Here is a 17,008-nt window from a genome sequence, read left to right on the forward strand (position 1 = left end):
AGATCACAGGTCAGCTCAAAGCATAACTGGGTAGAAAAGCCTGTGAGATTCCAGAAAGCTAGAGTAGAAATTTGGCTCAGTTGGGAGAATGCTAATGAGTCTTGGACTGAGGGCCTGAGCACTGTCCCTGGCTTCTTTTTTGCTCAATGTTAGCCTTCTATCACTTGAGCCACACAGGACCACTTCTGGCTTTTTCTGTTTATATGGTGCTTAGGAATTGACCCCAGAGCTTCATGCATGCAAGGCAAACACCCTACTGCTAAGCCTTATTCCCAGTTTGTATGCTAATCTTAAGCAAAGAAATCTCTAAGGCATCAACAAGACCCTGAGTTCAAATCCCTGGTTCAGCTTGGAATAAAAATGCTTAGTGTTTTCAAAATATTTACTGAGAACATTATCATAAAATCTAAATTGTATTTTTCTTTGCACTTTTCAATGCTGTGGCCAAGTACTGCATCAAACACTTACGTGTTTTAAAGGTGTATTTTGCTCCATTGTGGAAGTTCCATTTAATGGTTAGTTGCCAGTTATTTAGGCATCTTTTGTGAGAGGAATCAGTGAAGGAGCCTGAGCTAAAAGAAGATTATTACAGCATAGACACTGGGTAAATTAAGGAGATATGATGGTTCTTGAGTTCAAATAACCCTAAAATGAGAAGTCTGTGCATTGCCTTACTGAAGTCTATTAAAGATTCAAAGAAAATTTCTTCTACTTACTACTCATCAATCACAAATGAGTAGGAGATAACATATAATGACATGAATTCAAGGAAACTCCGTAAGGCTGGACAATATGACTTACTTTCTAACCATTAATCTCCAACTTTTAAAGGACTCACAACTCTCAATGTTTCAACAGGCTAGATAGAGCTTAAGGTTACAGAACATAAGCCTTTTGTGGTATGATATGGAATCTATAACAGCATTCAATTAACTGACTAGATTTCTGTGCATACAATACTGTGCTTAGTAATTCTATTCTTTAAAAATAATGGCTTCAGGAAATCTCCTCAGGAGGGAAAGGCTACCTATTGTTTTGACTGCACCCCTTCCTTAGAGAATGAGATGGCTAATGTGACAGGTAAGTTCATGACTTAGGGAGAACTGTATATGCTTTCTCTCCTAATCTATGCAAACCAAGAGTTGTGTAGTAGGATTGCAACACCAATTTTTTTCTTCCACTTGTTAACTTGTGACACTAGAAGATACTACCTTTTGAAAAAAGTAGGATCTGAATTATCTGTAGGGTAATTTTTCCAATCTATTGTACTCTTGTTTATTCAAGTAAACAATAATTTAAGTTTTATATTATCATATTAAGTGCAAGCCTTTTTAAAGATAAGGTCTGCAATCACTTCAACATGAAATTTAAAATACAAAGAAAAGAGAGATCTTGCACAGCTTTATTTCCTAGTTCCTAGAAATATTCTTGCAACAGAGCAAGTGCTGTGGGTTGGGTTTTGTGTAAGAATCAGGCAAGAGGTTATTTAGAGCTTCAAAGAGAGATTTGATTTTCTGTTGCCCGCTGCTTTACAGGACAGGAACAGTGACATGGTGGGGATAAATGGCTCTTATTTATATTGGCCAGAGATTTGTAGGGAAATGAAAGCCTTATTCTGCACACTTTTGGATGAGAGGTTGGAGTAGTGCCCACAAGGCTAAAAATAATTATGCCATAGAAAAATATTTTTGATGTTAGAATTACCAAGAAGTAATATTTGTGATAGCCACTGTGGGTTAAAGAAAGAGAATTGGGAAGGTTTGTTTAAATATGAAGATGTAAAATAATATTGAACGTGTCTGGTAATATTTGGTAATGTATACATTTATGCTAGTAAGTATTGACAAGTTAGAATTATCTCTTTGCAGGGATTTCCTTATTTCCTTCTAAGTAAGGAAAAAGGACTAATGGTTATTTGACTTCCGTGCCAGACATGGAATAGTGTGTGAAGGGCCCAGATCACCAGTATGCCAACTCAGAGAGAAACCAGTGCCTGCAAAGAGCTGCAAGTTTCCTGGCTTATCATGATTCATTGGGGATAGCCTAGGCCTGAAGGTCTCTTTGTTTAGTCACATTCACAGGAGTTGTTCTTGGGGTCTTTTTGAAGTATCAGAACACCTCCATTGTCAAGAATAATAACCAAGTTCTCAGCTACATCCCGCTCATCTCCCTCATCTTCTGTTTCCTTTGTTACTTGCTCTATATTGTCCATCCCAACACAATCACCTGCAATCTACAGAAAACCGTATTGGGAGTTGCATTCACTCTAGCTGTTTCTGCTGTCTTGGCCAAAAGTGTAACTGTGTTTCTGGCTTTCAAGGTCAATTTCACAGGGAGAAAGATGAGGTGGCTGCCAGCGTCAGGGGCTCCTAACTTCATCATGCCCACCTGAACTCTGTTCAAAGGGACTCTCTGTGTACTCTGATTAGGGACTTTACTTCCCTTCACTGACACAGATGTATACTCGGAACATGGTCATATCATCATCCTGTGTAACAAGGGCTCTCTCACTGCTTCTAGTGGGTCTTAGGATACCGGGATTTCCTGACCCTGGCCAGATTCATTCTGGCATTCCTGGCCAGGAATCTACCTGACACCTTCAATGAAGCCAAATTCCTGAACTTCAGCAGTGCTGGTGTTCTGCAGTGTGTGGCTCACCGTCCTGCCTGTCTACCATAGTGCCAAGGGGAAGGTTGTGGTGGTTATTGAGGTTTTCTCTATCTTGGCTTCTAGTGTAGGGTTCCTGGGCTGCATCTTTGCCTTCAAGTGCTACATCAACTTGTTAAGACCAGAATGAATTTTTCTGCATGGCCTCTGTGACAAAACACGCTCTGGGAGGAATAATCCCTCTTAATATGAATCACACATATTTGTTCAAATGTATAGAAGGTCTAAAGTAATTCTACATTCCTTTCCTTTGTCAGATATTACCTTATATATTTCAAATCTCCTCAATGAATAAGTGACTTAAGCTGATTTTTCTAGTGATGATACATTAACAAGTTGCCAAAGCTAAGTAAATTTGCATTTTATTCTGTATATTTTGATTGTGTATTATGCACTTATTCCATCATTCCACTAGCATATTTTCACTGAATTATTTTCCAATTTTGCTTTCTTAATCATTTCCTACAATTTCATCTTTGGTGGTAGTCTTAGGAATTGAACTTACAGTGTATGTACTATCCACAGATATTTTGCTGAAGATATTGCTTCAAAACTTGAGCCTCAGCTTCACTTTTGAATCTGTGGTAGTTAACTGGAGATAAGATTCTCATTAACTTTCTTCTCCAGGTTGTCTCCACAATCTGACCCCTAGATCATAGCCTTCTGAGTAGTTGGGATTGTGGATACTTTCCTTAATTTTAAAGTATATTTCATTCCTGCATGTATATCAGTTCTTAACCTCCAAATATTTTTCATTCCTATTTCTTGATATCAAACTTCCATGTTTTCATATACTCTTTAGAGTGGGTTTTGTTTAATAGTTATCTATTTCTATTGACAAATCTGCCTTTGCAATATTCCTCAATCAGTTTTGTAGGTAGGATCACTCTATTCTCATCCTCTTTGTTTCCCTTCCCTCACTCTCTTCCTTTCCCTATGAGGCTTAAGAATTTCAAGAATGGATTTTATATGGTACAAAACTACAATTTAATTGTACGACACGATGTACTGGATGTGTGGTGTAAAAGCTGAAGAAAGTGTAGATTCATAATAGTTTGCTTATTCATGGCTGGATATACTTTTGAACATAGTCCTTTTTAATTGCTTCAGCAATTTCATACTTATAAAGTTATATACATTAGATTTCTATATATACTTTTTCAATTTATGGTGTCACTTGATGTTACATCTGTTGATAACAATATTAATTTTATACCAAATATTAATTTTATGAGAAATGCACTATTTATTATTAAACATGTGAATTATTGCTTTCTATAATACATTTGGCTACTTAAAAAGAATGGTCATATAAAGGCAAGCCTTCATGCTCTCTTTTATTTTCCCTTATGCCTTTCTTCCAACATGTATTTGTGTAATATGTGTGATTATACATTAGGTATACAATACACTTTTAGTGCTTTAGTTTAGATTTGGAAATATAACTAAGCTTTGGCAAAATAAACACTGTATTTTTATTTTTTTAAATGGGATACTACTTAGGGAGTATTACTAAATCGTTAACATTTTTATCAATAGATCATCAAAATACTTCAATTTCTACAGACGTTGATATTTTATCATTGTTCTTGATTTTAGTAATTTAATCAATAGGGTAGGATTACTATTGCTAAATAAAACACTGATTACCATTCAGTAGGAAGCAATTATCTCTCTTTACAGCATATCAGTTCCCCACTACACACTATGCATTTTGCCATCACCAAATAGAGAATGTTATAAAGTCTGTGCAAGCAAAACTGTTTGGTGTAAACCAATTGAACAACTCATGGGGAGAGAGGGCAAAATGGATCAGGGAGAGCAGAATGAGGGGGGAGGTAACAAAGTGTAAAAGAAATGTATCCAATGCCTAACACATGAAACTGTAACCTCTTTGTACATCACTTTGATGATAAAAAAAAAAGCCTGCAATCAAAAGGAGACAAGGGATGGTCCTTAAGAAACTCTGTCAGTAGTGAGCAAATACTATAGTCAACTGTGGAGGTGAAGTTCTGGTATTGATGTTGGAGATAAGGCCATAAAAGAGGATAGTCAAAGATATCAACTAAAACGAGGGGTCACGAAATGAGCAGAGCCTTCAAACTTGTAGCAAATATTACAGAAAGTGCACATGAAATATACACATATAATATTTCATGGATATATAGTGAGTATTCACTGACAGGGACAGAGGAGAGCATGGTATGAATCCCCTGCCAACTCCACAGGACAATGTCCTCACCTTAATTTTATGGTAGGCACGGAAACAAGGTGAAACTCTCTTATATCAGGAATAAATTATATCACATACTTTTGCCTTATAGTACTTCCTGGGAGGATACGGAAAGCTATATTCTCATTCATACACACACATACACACTAAAAATCAACCACTCTTTGAGATGCTGCGAATTATGATCCTATACAATCCATAATATCCACTCTGGTCATCAAAAACAAGATGCAGCCAGGACTATGAACCCGGGGCTCCACGGGGTAACTGAGGGCTCAGCCCACCTAACATGGGCCCACTGAGGTGACCTGAGGGCACCACAGCTATTTCTGGTTGCCATAGCTTGTCCTCCAGAACCCCAGTTTCCCACCTACATGCACCATTGCCTTCTTCTCACTTGTTGTTGGGTCTCCCCTGAGGACTCCCATAGTCATGGCAGAAGCAGAGACTCCCCACCATGTCACTTCACCTCAGGCTTCCCTAAGCACCAGACATGGGGAGCAAACATGGCGGCCAAGCACCGGAAGCAACTGTGCCTTACCCCACCCTCCACCATACTCCTCATTAGACAGTTCTGGGGCCAAAAAAAAACGCCTTCTTGATTGGCTAGGAAATATGGTCCAATTCCCTGACATCTGATTGACAAGCCTTGCAAACCTTATCCTCCAATAACAATTCCAGCAACAGAGCTTGACTTTTCCTGGCATGGATCTGGCCCTGTCTGAGGACTGAATGCATTTTCCAGGTATTGGCTCCTGGCTTTTCATAATACATATGTGTGTTCCTTTACTCAAGACATCCTCTCTGTTTATTCCTCATGTAAATTATGCCACAGGAGTTATCAGCAAATTCTTTACATAGTGTCTGTGGAAAAACACATATTTCAACAAAGGAAGAAAACTGGACCAGGCTATTACATGGGAATCAGATACTCTCTCATCCAAGATATTCACTCACGTGCTTGCAATGAGGAAAATGCCCAAGTTTGCCAAGATGCTAGGTGTTAGGTATGAATCTATCCTTTTTCACCTCCCCCCAAACAAAAAGAAAGAAACATAAAAGAAAATGAATTTATGCAATGCATGCAGAAAAATATCAGCCACATTGTGGAAAGAAAAGCAACATTGAACTAGCTAATAGAATGAGACTTCTTTCCCAAGGTCTTAGAAAAACCTACAGTTGCAAGTCTAAAGATATCCCCAAACTCAAGGATGATATTGAATCCAGAATGGATACCTGAAGGGGATCAGTCAGTAGTGAAATGTCTATAATGCAGTTACAAAAGGATTTAACAGGAAACTCACTATCCACTACTGTCCACTCTACTTAGATATCTGTCCTCCTACACCTTTGTACTCAGCAGAGGGAAGTCGCCCTTCACCCAAATTATATTTGTTGATAACACACTACCAAATGCAAAACTGTTACATCTGTTGATAGCCTAATTGAGTCTTTCCCTTGGCCAACCTTGGCAGGTTTTCATCACATGTATACAAAGGACTCAAATATGACATGCACAGGAAGTACCTCCATGACAGACTAAACTGTTAGCAAGGACAAGCATTCTATTTCCAGTACCTGGGAGCCTCAGAGTGATAGCATTCTTTCTCTGGGGATTGCCAACCTTGATTTATATATTTAGACCAGTTCAGGACTTAGACTTTTTACAGCAGGGAGTATAGCTTATATATGGAAATATTTCATGCTATATGACTAATGGTATTCAATCTCAAGATATTTTATAGAGAATTGTCTGGTATAAATCAAGCCCACTTGTTGATCTTGTTGTTACACTCTGTTATTACTGTTTTCCCATTGTATCTGGCATAGCTCTACTTGTACTGAAATCTTCAAATAAATTCGTAGACTTGTATTACCATGGGTTTTGTAATGTTTCTTTTATGAATAGAAATTTTGGTTTTTTTTTTAAACAAGAGCTACACTCTGTTTATCAGAGATATATCATCTAACCAAAATTAAACAGAAGTCTGGCCATGTCCCCTGATGTTTGAAATCCTAGATACTCATGAGCTAGATATCTGAGTATTGCAGTTCAAAGCCAGAGCAGGCAAGAAAGTCCATGTAATTCTGATGTTGAATTAACTACACAAATCTGAAGGTCAAAGAGTGGTTCAAACTGTAAATTACTAGCCTGGAGTGAAACAAGTAAATGACAGCACAGAGGAACCATGTTTAAGAACTAGTACCACCACCTATTCTCTCTTTCTTTCTTTCTCTCTCTCTCCCTCTCTCTCTCACACACACACACACATACACACATGCACATACAGAATGAGAGAGATAGAGAAGGAACAGAAAAGGAGAGCAAGGTCCTGTAAAACCAACACTCCTCACATATATTGTTTCCATGTGGCACTGCAATGAGACACACATTGTGACACATGGCACAATATATGAGCCAACATCAATATGTCACCATGTTGTCGGGGCCATGACTTAAAAACAGTAGTTCAAATTTTCTGTTGGACACTATCAGCAAGTTCACTGTCCTGAAAATTTTCTTTACTCCCAGACTGCTGAGGTCTTTTCAAGGACTCTGAGTTTCATATATTTTCAGGATGAGCAAATAAGAGTTATTTTTGTATTATTGTCTTAGTTTGGGGGAGGAACGAGCAACATGTTCTCAGAAAACAATAAAGAGAATGTATCAATGGCAGATGTATCACTGCATTACAATAGTAAGTTGAACCATAAATTTAGCATACCTAGAAACACTATTACTAATTAAAAAGGCAAAATTTCAGAATGCAAATGTGTAACTCAATTTGTTCAGTGACTTTGAGTTGCTGACCTGAAATTGTTGATTTTGCCATTATCATTGCCTGCTCAAGCAATAATTGGTTGCATTTGTGGCTCTATCTGCACATAGATTTCTAATTGACACCTTCCTGGTTAACCAATAATTTTCCATGGCTGCTTTGGACAATGGAGGTGTACAGTTTCTGTGCCTATATTTGACATAATACAGTGTGATGCCATAATGACTTATTTGACCTCTTCCTATTTCCCTGAGAGCTCTCTGACCATTTCACATTTACATGACAGCCTCTGATGCAATCCTGTTGCACCATGCAATTGGCTTGATGCAAAAACTTTATTGACACTGTGCCAGAAATATTTATCAAAAGGGAAATGCAGGCCGAAAATATGACTTAGTGGTAGAGTGCTTTCCTAGGATGCATGAGGCCCAGGGTTCCATTCTTCAGCATATGTTTTCTGACTTATGATTTTTGGCTGCAATTCTGGGCCTTGATGCAGAGTCCCAGGAAAGACAGTTTACATGTTTCTACAGAAGACTGCTGGAAACTGCCATGAAAAAATCTGGGTTGGAATCACCATCTCTGACAATAAAAAGACATAGATAGCATACAAAGAATTATATACATATATATACATATATACATATAAATGCACGCGCACGCACACACACACACACACACACACACACATACACGTATATATAAAACAGGCTTCACTTTCAATTAGAATTTCACCTTGGCAGTGGCTCAATGATTTTTCCCTTTGGTTTTTCTCCAGTTTTCCCTCCTTGTCAGGTCCTTGTCTGACACTAGCTGTTTTTTCAGAACGTAGCACATGGCACACATGGATGCAGAAGTGATGATTGCTGTATTTTCACTCTCTACATAATTGAAACATATCACATTAAAAGTGATGCTTCAAACCATTTAGAAAACACAGCAAAAGTAATTTTTAATTTCCATAACTGCTTTGTTCTCAGCATTGTCAATGTCCAAGGGAACTCTCGGTTCTAACATTTATGCTCTCTGCACGTTCCTTTATCATAACTGCATTGCAAAGGAAGAAATGATGCTTTGACAAACACTACCTAAATCATTGGCATAAATTCTCTACTAAGAAGGTACAGGAACATCTTCGACATATGACAGTGGACTGAGTAGTTTCCTTTAGGAATTATGAATTGAAATATATTTTAACTACCTTGATTTAAATATTCTTACATTACACATGAAGTTACTGTTTCAAATTGAGCATTATATCATTATTTTCTTCCAGGATGGGGCACACATGTCAGATATTGATGAAGGAAAACAGTCTCCCCAGTTCAAATTATTCTTTGGTGGGTAGACACTACAATTGTTTCCTTTAAGATCTATTTTTTCCTTTTTTCCAGAGGTTGTCCTTTGTCCTTTGTCAAGGTGAAATGGAGGAGGTAAAAGATGAGAATTCTTCGACCTCCTCAACAGAGTGGAGGAGTCCTCTGTCTCCGTCCTCTTGGGCTTGTCTTCTAGCCTCACAGATTTCCCTATTTCAGGGAGTGACCTGGGGTCCACAGGTGGAAAATTCAGCTTGCCTTCTGCTGAGGCCAGCAGAGGTATTTCTGGCCCTTTGATTCTTGACCATATCTCCATTAGCTCTCCACATCTGTCCAGACTTCCCTGTTGGTCTCTCCCTCAGTACTTCCATCTTGTGTCTCAGTGAACCACTGCAGGTCAATTTCTCAGTTCTTCATTCTCAGGTACCTGCACCACCTCTTTTATTGTCCCAGAGAACCTTCTACATTTTAGTGCTTTGTTGAAGCAAAGTGAAGCTTGAGTTGTGTGGTATGAGATTGTCTTAGGCCCAGCCACCTTAGACAGCTTTAATCTATAATGCCTTGTACATGATGCTCAGGGGATCCCTTGGAAATGCAGATTTCCCGTACATGTTATTGCTCTCCCTAGCTGTACCATCCATGGCCTTTGTACATGTCTTGATGTTCCATGTCAAGATAACAGCCAACTCAGCTTGGAGGATATAGGGAGTGGATTTGCAATCAAGAGATCAGTAGGTTGCTCAGCAACATTTGTATTTGTATTGGTGGTAGTTTCATTTCATTTGCACAAAATATGTTTCCTCTCAGGAGTTATTCTATCAGAGAATAAAAACATCTAAGATGCCAGATATTAGATTCAGATCTTTCTCCACTTGCATGTTATAAATCAGCCATAGCTCATTTGACCACCTGGTATTGTTGGTTGGCAGATTCACTATGACTGAATTACTTTTTAATTAATTTTTATTTTTGCTTTGAGAAATTGGCTTGGTTCTCTTTACAAGTGGTGTGAACATGCCATGTAATAAACAATTAACACTTAATGGTACAACAGAATTATTCCTTTCTTAGATATACGTGTGGTAAAGTCAATATACACATTTATATAATTTCTTCAAAATTTTATACCTAATTTGATATTTCTAGTAACTACACATGTATGTCATGTGTAAAACATGCCAAAGTACTTTAGCTGTGGTCTTAAAACAATAAAATATTTAATAATAATTTATAATATTAAAAACATATATATTGGACTGCAAGAAGCTGTTTGGAATGATGATGATTTCTGTTGATAAGAAATGGTAAGATCTCTGCGTCTTCTCCTTACTTCTTAAGGAGTGGCCTTGCACATACAGGGCATACGCAGGAATTGTACTCTGGTTCCATGCCCCAGTTTGTGAGTGGGAACCTAGCTGCTCCTGTTCCCTTGAAGAGACTTCAGGGCCCAAAGTAGGAGCCACAGGTGGGGCCGCCAGCATGCAGGGTCACTTTCCAGGCTGATGAGAATGAGGCTATCACCATGGTGAAGGGCACCTGATTTCGGGAAATGTGAGTGATTGAATGAAAGAATCCTCCCCATGTGGCCCAAAGTGTTGGTTTCTGATGAAGAATTAAAAAGAAGAGTGATTGAGGAGGTGGCATTGGGGAGAGCCCAAAAAGATTCTGAAAGTCAGAGGCGACTACAGCAAGCCAAGCAGCTGGAGCGAGATGCTGCACCCAAAGAGCGGTGAACTAAAGCCATTCTGCAGTAAAGAAGAACAAGGGAACAGAGAGCCAGAAGGCAAAGCACCTGGCTAAGCAGTTGCAAGACAAACACCAAAAGATAAAGAAGCAGGATGCATTCCACAAAGAGCAACTGGCTAGACTAGAGACAAGGAGCTCAGAGTTCTACACAGCACCAAGCAATGTCAGAAAGCTGCAAAGAAGTAGAAGCAAAGTTCAAGTGGTATAATTATGAGTATCATCTGGTGTGTGCTGATATTCAGGGGAAAACCCTCCAGTGTTAGCTCCAGAACAACCAGCAGACCCTCAGCTGCTCTTCTCTGCCCAGCCAACACATGCTGTGTGCCAACCATGCCAAATAGGCCATGAAAGCGAAAGGAGGTTAAAATCAACTTTCAGAATACGCAAAATGCGTTCCACGTTAATTGCAGAGGCAGAACATTATTTCCATAATGAAAAAGTAATCAAATTAAGAGAGAAGAAACCCCAGAAAACGAATTGGGCAGAAGCATATCATGTTTTCATCAACAAAAGTTTGAGAAGCAAAGGCCTAAGTCAGGGACCAGTCATCAGAAGATATACTGAGAATGATAAACCTGATTAGTGATGAAAAAAAGAGGATGGAAGCCCTCTTCACCTTTTTTTGTAATTTCTCTCAATTTCCTTTGACATGAAATAGTTCTACCCCATGAATCTCCCCCACTGGAACTCCTCTTTGGGAAAGCTGGGAGGGGAGAAGAAGGGAGGCTAAACTAATTGCAATGGTGAGAGGAGAGCTAGAGATTGCAACACTGAGTAGAATTATCTAGGCTGTGACTTGTGGGATCTTTTTTTCATTTTTCTTCTTTCATTATGCATTCGCTCTTCATTTTAACTTATTGTGATAATCATGTAAGTAAGAAGACAAAAATGATAGAAAATGTACCTCTTTTCCTATAATAAAGTTTAAGATTACAAAGAAATAAGTTATTTTTTATCAATGTAAAGAAAACATGGCTTATGCAACCTCTACCAATGTGTACTGAGAACTTCACTTGCTATCAATAATAAATATATTTTCTGACAAAGGAGAAAAAAGAAATAATAAGATCACGATGTTTATAAAAAAAGAAAGACTATTTACATGAAATGTAAGGCCAACTGTGACCAAGGCTATTAAGTAAATATACAGAATAAAAATTCATTGTAAAATTAAAACAGTAAACGTACAGAAATGAAAAAATACAGAACAACACTGTATAATTCCCAAGTTACCATATATCCATCCATTGGCTCCAAAGGAAACATTGCTACCTCTCATCATGGAATTCTTCCTGCTTCTCACCGGTGGAACTGCGTGATATTTTCAAACTCACAAGATGACAGTGGTTTCTGGACCTATATAGAACTGAGGTAAGATATGGAAAAGAATAGAGTCTGTATAGGTGTAGAGATAGAGATCACAAACTATTTCATGTAAAGATAATCATCCTCAGGACAGTTTATCACCAGATTAATGAATCTTTGGCCAATGTCTTCATCATTGCTAGTGTTAATGAATACCAACTACATTTAATAATGTGTGTTGAACAATTATTAATAAAAGACAATGTTTTTGTCATGAACACACAGTGATTTTCACAATGAGAAGGAGATATTTCATGCTAGGCTCCTTCTTTAGGCCTCTCATCTGTTCACATCGTCACCCAGATATTTCAGCATTCAGATTTTGTCATGGCAGTGAACACTTCCAAATGCTCAGAAAGATGTTTCCTAGTTAGTCTATGTTTTTCACCTTTTAATTGGTCAGATTCTGAGTCTGTCTGTGTATGGTGAGAGAACTGTCCTCATGATGCCTCTTGGATTGGCTATCTAGATACATTTTTATGTGATTATGTCTCGATAGCATTGCAACAGGTACAATACTGTGTATGCTATAGCCCAGGCTCTCCATGAGATATTTCTTCATCAAACAAAAGTACAAACAGTGGGGAATATAAATAGACAATGTGATCCCCTACACAGTTAAGGCCTTTTGTGTTAGATGGCACACGCCAAGAAGAAAGTCATTTCCCAGAGGGTTCTCTTACCCTGTGAAATGAAATATTCCAAATATTTTTTTTCAAAATCTAATAAATTATACTTGTTAAATGTCTCCGAGGTACTTTAGGCTTATGTTCATGTTATCTTTAGGAAAACAAAGCCCAGTAACAAGGCATAAATATATTACAGTGGTCTGTAAATCCTTTTAGCTACAAATAACATCAAAATGCTCATAGCTAAACTTTTAGCAATGTTCAATTCATCAATCCCACTGAGTTACATAAGAAAGAGCAAAGGCTGACCAGGTAAACAGAATTATCCTTATTCTTTATTGGTGACCATGGTTTATTCAACCTTAGATATTAAAAATATAGCAGACTCAAAATATACATATTTATAAAGTTAGTGGTTGTGGAAACCTCTAGATGCACAACTGAGAATTGTCTCAGTGAAGACCACTTTTGTGAAATTGGGTTTTCTTGTAAAGAGGCCTTATACTCCTTTGCTGAGTAACCAGGATTCAGAAAGATTAAGTTTAGTTCTCCAGAGCTTTGCTTCTGATATATTTCTTTAAATGTTTCTGCTAGTCTTGAATTCTTCACCAGAAAATAAAGGCAATCACAAGCTTTTCTTAGTTCAGGTTTTCTCCCTTAACTCTGGGATGTCCTTGAGTCAAAGATGATGCATATTTTTGGTTACAGGCTTTCTGTAGAATAACCAGTTCAAGAATCCTGCTGGAGATCAAGTGACTTTGAATGAGAAAGGAAAGTTAGAGGCAGACTATGACATTATGAACATTTGGAATATTCCAGAAGCACTTTAACTTGAGGTGAAAATAGGGAATTTTGACTATATACTGTACATGCCCTTGAACTGTCTTTATCTGCAGATATAACAAGGTGGATCATAGGAGCCATAGATGTATTTTTCTTCTCATATGTAATGATGTTGTTGACATATATGCAGACAAATTTACGCTTAAAATTTCAAACTCTTTGTGTGCCCACATCTTACTTCTGTAACACTATCAACTCAAGTGACTGAAGTCTGAATATTGTGTTTTGAAATCAGCCCTAACAGGAAAACCTGTGATGCTGTTATCTTTATTTAATCACCAAACCCTGGACAGGAGGTATGGATCAAGTGCTAGCCTCAAACAGCAAAGCTCAGATAGGAAGCCCAGGACCTGATTACAAGCCTTATATTTAGCAATCACAGAAAGAAAAACGTATACACTATGTACTCACTAACAACTTAATTTTATCCATTATATATGCAACTTAAGAAATTGTATTGCCTGCCTATTGGTTAGAAAAGGAACTTAATGTAATAGGGCTGAACACTGGTGGCTAATACGTAGTATTCTATCCACTCAAAGGCAGACATCTTCACACCTCAGGCTACAGGTCAGTTTAAAGCCAAACCAGACAGAAAAGTCTTTTAGACACCTATCAAAGTAAACCACCAAAAAATGTAAGTGGTGCTGTGACTCAAGTGGTAGAGTGCCATCTGTGAGCATAAAAAATCAAAGAGTGCCCAGGGCCCAAGTTCAACCCCAGCATCAACACAAAAGTATTTTAAGTGTGTTCCTGAATGTTGATTTATAATTCTTCATAAAATATAAGTTATATCTTTATTAGCAGGTTTCTAGCACTGTGACAAAGTGTCTGTGGAATCACTTTTTATGTTTACCAGATTTATTGTGCTCCCCACCCTTTGGGAGATTTCATTCAATACATACTTACCTGCAACTTAGGCATCTTTGAATTCAAGGAAGCTCTATAGGGCTGGCCAGTAGGACGTAGCTTTTCACCGTTAGTTTGTACCCTATAAACATCCCGCATTCCTGAAGAACTCTGTTGACTAGAGCTCAAGTCACAGAATACATGTCTTTGGGAATCATGGGATATGGGTCTATAACACCATTCAATGAATACATTGTATTTTAGCATAGAAACATTACGCTTAATAATCCAGTTCTTCAATATCCTAAAATTATTCATGTGTTAGCTAAACGACTGAGTACTTACTGACACATATCTCATGTTCCTCACCCTCTTCACCCTGCCTGCCATGAGAGTAGTGGTCCTTCATTTAAGAAATCTCAGGAAGGAAAGGTTGTTCTTTAGATTGTATCACCTGCACAGATAATGAGATTGGTAGTAGGACAAGTAAGTCTTTGAGCTATGAAGAAATTTTTTAGGTCTCCCTAGTTTTCCCCACTCCAACTAAGGCAATGTGATAGAGTTGTATCAGTATTACAAGATTGACATCTTTCTCTCTTTCAGTTTAATTGTGAGAAATGATGGTATGCCTAGGTGAACTATCACAGACCAAAGCTTTCAATTACACATTTAATGAAACTTTGCTAAGCTATGTCAGGCAAAATTTTCTCCAGGAAGTACCTGTGAACACTATCCATTATGATAAGTTCCAACCCTAACCAAAAATTAAACAATATTCTTATTTAGGATACTGTTCATTTGAAAAGTTACATTTTCCCCCACAGAAAGCATGCACCTTGAGGTCCCTATTTTAGTGTGCCCCAAATTGGTCATTCCACAAAGCAAGTGCTCTGACTGTTGTATTTATTTTAAGAAATGAAGAGGGTACATAGCATGACTCTTCAGAGTAAGAGTGCTTTCTCTGTTCTCATTGCTTCACAGGTGAGGAGAGAGAAATATAATGAAATGAACTCAAGCATGTACCCAAGAACTAAGTGAGTATTTTACAGAGACATATAGGAAAATATAAACTGTAGTATTCACAAATTTCAATATGACTGCAGAACTGTTCACTTTTCCTTAATAAGTGAGAAAGAAGGTATAGAAAATGGTTGTTAGCACATTAATATCTCAAAAGTAGAGCATTAGCAATATATGTGATAATTACGACTGTAAAAATAAGTTGAAACATGTGTCCACAGAAGAGGGTGGAATTATGCTGTAGAAAAGAAACAAGAAATCTTTTATGGGAGTCAATGCTGAGAAGGTATGATTATGTCAAAGTGAAAATTCCCCTAATTTCTTTAAAGCAAAAGAAGAACACAAAATAGGATGGTAGGTTTTACTTCTCACCAGATATCAACCAGTGTGTGAGTTGTCCAGTTCATCTGTATGCCAATACAAAGAAAAATAAATGCCTCCTGACAGCTACACTTTTCCTAGCTTTTGGAGATGCCTTGGGCAAGGTTCTGGCCTGATGGTCTATTTGCTTCTCCATGTTCATTGCTATTTTTCATGTTTTGTTTCCTCTCAGCTACACCTTGGTCATATTTTTCATAATCTGATTCATATGTTCCTTGTTTTACTTGTTTATTTGTTTTTCTGTTCCTGTTTGGTCTGTTTTGAATGCTTCTTGCTCTTTATTGGCTTTCAGAACACAGTCACTCATATCCTACAGCAAACCCCATGTGGCCAAAACTATGACTATGGTTCTGGTCCTCGATGTCATTTCTTCAGGGAGAAGGATGAGGTGTCTTTTGGTGGCATCAGGGGACGTCCAAATTCATCACACCCATCTGTCCCCAGTTCCAGGTGAAGGAAACTCTAGACTATGGCTTGGAATCTCTCCTTCCTTCATTAATACAGATGCATATCACCATCCAGTGTAAGAAGGGTTTGCTCAGTGCCATCTACTGATTCGTGGGATAACTTGGTTGTCAGACATAGCAAGTGTCTTGGTGGCTTTTCGGGCCACAAACCTTCCTGACACGTTCGGTGAAGCTAAATTCCTGAAATTCATCATGCTGTTGTTCAGCAAAGACTGGGTCAACTTTCTGCCTAACTTCCACAGCAACAAGGGGAAGAACAAGGATGCTTCTGGATTTCTTCTCTATCTTGGTTTCTAGTGCAAAGCCAGTGCATTTTTGCCTCCAAGTTCAACATCATCTTGGGTTTTTTGTTGTTGTTGTTTTTTGTTTTTTTCAAATTTTTATTATCAACCTGATGTACAGAGAGGTTACAGTTTCATACGTTAGGCATTGGATACATTACTTGTACTGTTTTTTACCTTGTCCCTCATGCCCCCCTCCCTCCTCCCCCATTCTCTTTCCCCCCATGATGTGTTCAGTTCACTTACACCAAACAGTTTTGCAAGTATTGCTTTTGTACTTGTTTCTCTTTTTTTACCCTGTGTCTTTCAATTTTGGTATTCCCTTTCAATTTCCTATTTCTTTTTTTTTTTTTTTTTTGGCCAGTCCTGGGCCTTGGACTCAAGGCCTGAGCACTGTCCCTGGCTTCTTCCCACTCAAGGCTAGCACTCTG

At 38.0% G+C, this 17,008-nt stretch overlaps 2 pseudogenes; both read left to right on the plus strand.

Moving 5' to 3' along the window:
• Positions 1 to 1,064: 1,064 nt before the first annotated feature.
• LOC125341326 lies at positions 1,065 to 11,097 on the plus strand (annotated as a pseudogene).
• Positions 11,098 to 11,130: 33 nt separating this feature from the next.
• LOC125341327 overlaps positions 11,131 to 17,008 on the plus strand; it is a 29,718-nt pseudogene continuing 23,840 nt past the window's right edge.

Source organism: Perognathus longimembris, chromosome 24, assembly GCF_023159225.1.
Source record: "Perognathus longimembris pacificus isolate PPM17 chromosome 24, ASM2315922v1, whole genome shotgun sequence".
Classification (NCBI taxonomy): domain Eukaryota; kingdom Metazoa; phylum Chordata; class Mammalia; order Rodentia; family Heteromyidae; genus Perognathus; species Perognathus longimembris.